Raw genomic sequence first — 4811 nt, 5'->3', positions numbered from 1 at the left:
GAGCTTTTTTATCCCGTGTTATGGAAAGCAAGGCCCCATCACCTCCAGTGCCATGCCTGATTTACAGCTTTTCCCACATTTCTGTGACATGGATATGACTACAAGTAAGAGTTTCTAGGTGGCTGAAAGGTAGAGGTGCAGGGTCTGTCAAGTTGAGCCAAAAGAAAAATTAGTTTAAGATAAAATTCTCTCCAGGGTGGAGTTTACCAGATCTCAGAGAGAGAAAAATATTTCTTAGATCTCGACAGTAACAGTGCCAGACAGAAATTTGCCTTTCTTTGGAAGCTGCCTAGACTCAGAAATTTGCACCCTTCTCTGCAGAGAGGTAGACAGCTGAGGCATTTAACAGCTGACTATTTCCTTTAAACATAATACTTAAAGCTTGTCTACATTTCTGTGGATGTTCTGAAGCAACACCTGCAGTCTGGGAGATATCTTTTCCGAGGCAAAGCAGCTGAGGCTCTGAGAACAGTGCTGGGAAGTTACCAAAGCTGTTTCCAGCTCAGCTCTCTCAAGGTGTTTTACCCCCTGTGCCAGTGAGATACTGACCCACTGCCCAGCTGTGGCACAGCCAAAGGCCCTGGGTGGGTTTGTGACGGAAACAGCAGCGGAGAAAACCCCTCAAACACTCCTCTGTGACATTCCTGGACATACTGCTGGAGGAGAGGCTGCTAAAGGGATTTGTTCTGGCTTGCAAAGTGTGTTTCATGTTCCCCATGAAACGTGTGCATGGCAAGAGAGCGGGTGGGTCTGTCTGGGGACAGGGAGAGGATGATGGTGATAATGACGATGATGATGATGATGATGAGGATGATGATGGGCAGCCTTGGCAGGGAAGCACAGCTGGATCCCCACAGCTGGGAGGGCATGGGGTGGCAGAGCAGGAGCCCAGGCAGCACCTCCCAGTTTAATGAGCCTTGTTTTCAGCTGCTGGGAGGGCACTGCCTGTCCTGTGCTGGGCCCCTGGGCAGGAGACAAGGCAGGTGTGGTGTGTGAGGGAGGGCAGGGAGCTGTGGGAGGGGAGGGAGATGCTGCAGGACAGGTGCACAGCTCAGAGCAGGGACTGGGACTGCCCAGTCCAAGGGACTGCCTGCTCTCACTGCTGTGGGTGAGCATGGAGCAAATGCCCCACGAGTGGCACATGCAGCACCCTGGGCTGGAGCAAAGAGCAGGAGAAGGTGGAGATCTCTCCTCCTGTGTGCTGGAGGCTGCCAGGCACAGCGAGGGGATGAAAGGATAGCACTCTCCTCATCCTGCCACCCCTGGAGCACCAGGTGAGGACGCCTTCCCTCCTTCCTTCCCACCAACAGCTCATGGCACAGGCTTGCTTTGTCAAATGTTTTCTATCTGGAGAGTGGGAGTCTTAACTTAATAAAATGGCTCAAAAGATACAGAAAATTCTCATCACTCCAGCCAGAGGCAGAGTGGAAGTAACAGACCATAACAGGCTATCTGGAATCCCAGGAAAGCAGCTCATTCTTCCTTTTAAAGCCTCACTATGAAATAAATCTGAATGTTTCCTCAGAAATAAATATCCTGGGTTCAGTAAAAGGTCTTGCTAGTGTGGCTGATGTTCAGAAGTCTGTAAAAGCTTGATGGTGCAGCCCACACACTGGTTTTCACTGCAAGAAGTTATTTTTTTAAAAATTTTTTTCTCTGCTGTGTGAGATGTTCAGCCCATTAATCAATTTCCTGGCACATAAAACTGCATTTGGCTGGACAAGAGTAAGGGGCAGAGTGCTGTGAAAACTTCTCCAAAATTCCTACTCTGTCTTGAACTGCAGAGTTATAAAACCTTCTCCTGTGAGGGTTAAGAGCTAAATGGCCACATTCATTTGTTTTCAATTGCTCTGGAGTCAGGATCCACTTCAAGCAGTTATCTCTGGGTAGTAGCACCATGTGGTAATTTGCCATGTGATGTCTCTTTTCCTATCTTTTTTTTATTATTACTTTAATTCTCTATTAAACTGATTAAACTGTTTATGTTTTTGTTTTAAATGGATGAAAAATTTCAATTGCATTTGGCATGACCCAAAGCAGAACTGAATGTTTCTGATGGGGTTCTTTGCTACTGAATTTTCTGGGACCAAACCAACATATTTCTTGCCTTTAATCCTGACCTGTCTTCCTTTGGCAATTGTGATTTCCCTACCTCCTGTGAATAAAACCTGAGGAAAAGATTTGTGTGGCTCCCTGCAGCAGGAGCCAGTGCACTCACAGCACTACAGGGGAAAAAGAGACACAACCCAAACCACAGATCTCCTTTTTTCTATTTTAAATGCCTCCTGGCAGATTGTCTAATTTTCATTATCTTTATTCTTTTTTGTCCCCCCTTCTTCCCCAGAAGATACCATTTGGGCCATTAGCAATCTCAGTGTTTTCTGTGCAGTTCTGCTAGATATTTTTGTCAGTCTCAAATCAAAACGGTGCCAGATGGAAGCCCCATGCTCTTCATAGATGATCATTTCCAGCATTCTTCTGTGAGGTTGTATAACATATGTCCACAAGAAATTGAAAACGCTGTTTCCTTGTAGGAATTGTGCACACTCAAGGGCACTGAGAAGGTTAAAAAAATAACTGAGCTAGGACTGTTCTGTACTTTTAAAATAGATTAATTTCCTAAAGGAAGGTTAGATTAACATTTAGATTGGTTGTTGATCTGTTGTGGATCATCTTGTTGCTAAAAAACACCTGCATCTGGCAAAGTAGTCACAAAAACCATCAGCAAAGAGAAGTTTTATGTTAAAATTCGTAATTTTTACTAATAGGCAGGTGCTATTTTCCTGTTTTGGGGGTGAGGTTTGTTGGCTTTATTTTTTCCCCTCCAAATATGCTTTGCATTGGTTCAGGGCTGTTCCCTTTGATACCCGCAGGGGCTGAGCACTGACTCTGCTGTGCAGAAGGATTTCCACCCTTGGGGCAGCAGTTTTGAGCTCAGCCCCCGTGCTGTGGCCATCACCAGCCTGAGGTTCCCTGGTATTTGGGAATCTGGCTGCTCAGCCCTCATGAGCTGAGTAGGAACAGAGCATGCCAAGCCCCGTGGTGGCTCTGGGGAGCTCTGCTGGGGCCAGCTGCCCCGGGAGCTCTGTCCTTGCTGCCCTGCTCCCTGCCAGCCCCATCTCTGCCAGCCTGTCTCCTTTCATTTGCATCTCCACTGGGGTCAGCTCTGCTATGGCAGCGCAGTCCCCGTGCATCTGTTTGTATGGGGTTCGTGCAAAGTGCTACATATGTTCGTGAGGGCTATAAAAAGACCTTTAATATTGAAGCTACGGAGAGAAATTTGCAGGGGCTGCAGATAGCTGCACTAAACGCTACCAAAAACGGCCAAGCGTCCCCTTTCTTTTAAAGTCACAATCTTACAAACCTGAGTAGATTAACTATGCTGTGATCAGGCACGCACAGAAAGCATTTAGCTTGTTGTGGGCATTTGGCAAAAGGATTCGGATCTTGGTCAAAAACAACGTCTTAGTGCTAAAATAAGTAAAACAGTTTTGCTCTGCTTTTGGGGCAGGCAAGAGGAGCACACAGCATCCATCACTGTGGGCTACCTGGTGGGTGGCAGGTTGTTCAGGAGAGCTAATTAGGTTGCTTGCAAACATTCTATGCAAATTTTCACTCTGCTTTCCTAAGGAGAAACGTCTTGTTGTGAACCTGCTGTCCTTTGCTGTTGAACAATTTGGTGAAAACAGCAGAGGATGCAAAATGCTGCCTGGCTCCAGGTGCCACAAACCCCTGCCTGGGCAGAGAGCAGAGATTGCCACGGATGAGGTGATGGTGTGAGCTCAGGGCATCCTGGGCAGCAGAGCACAGAGTGATCCCCTCTGTCCTGGAGCAGCTGCTCTGTGGTGGTGGGTGCTCCCCTGGGATGTGGGGAGAGGCAACACCAAGCCCATGGAGCAGAGAGGGGCGTGAAGCTGGGGGGCTCTGGAGCTGGGCAATCCTGTGCCAGCACAGCTGTCCCTTCCCTTCCCTGGGCACATCCCAGGGGTGGGACAGTGAATCCTCTCGGCAGCAGGATGGGCAGGAGAAAGGAGAGCAGTGAGCTTTGCCCATTCTGATCCCCCTCTGCTTGTTGGCATTATCCTCATCCGTTTTCAGACACAATGCATGCCACCACCTGGGGAAGCATCAGCGTTTTTGGGAGGGAATTGTTTGACTGGGATGGCTGTTTGCCACATGTGGTTTATTTGAATACTCCTGTACTTTCCTGGGCTGTTTGCTGGGTCTTTGGCTGTCAAGTGCCAGGTCAGGTGTTTTGGGGCTGTCAAATACCATGGGAAAGGAATTGCAGGACAACAACAACTAACTGACTTCCCACTGGATATTCTGAAACTACTCTGAGAAGTTGGGAGACTGAGGGGCCCTCTGTGGATTCTCTGAAAATTAGCTTATTACGTGACTGTTAAGCGTATTGTATATGCCAAGTAATTAATTTTTACAGCAAACTTGTCTGTGATTTGGGCAAAGGAGCAATTAATTCTCTGGAAAGAGATCCATTATCATAATTGCTAATGGATCCAAAACTCCCTTAGACACAGATGGACAAAAAAAACCTCCTGTCATCTCCTTGATTAGGGTCCCTGAAAGTTTGGTCCAGCCTACATGACAGGTAGCTAGCCCATTAAAAACTCCAGTCTCGAGCTAATTGTGGCTGCTGAGCTCCAGCAGATCAGATGGAGGAGAGAGAACAGGGAGCTCCTTCCTCCTCTCCCCCAGCTAGCACAGGAGCACACACCCCAACACCTTTCCCCCTCTCTCTGCGTGTTCTTCCCTCGTGGGTATAACTGGGATTTTCCTGCTGGCAGCAGAAA

Source organism: Sylvia atricapilla, chromosome Z, assembly GCF_009819655.1.
Source record: "Sylvia atricapilla isolate bSylAtr1 chromosome Z, bSylAtr1.pri, whole genome shotgun sequence".
NCBI classification, from domain to species: Eukaryota; Metazoa; Chordata; class Aves; order Passeriformes; family Sylviidae; genus Sylvia; species Sylvia atricapilla.
The sequence above is the reverse complement of the archived record's forward strand: the minus strand, read 5'-3'. Positions refer to the sequence as shown.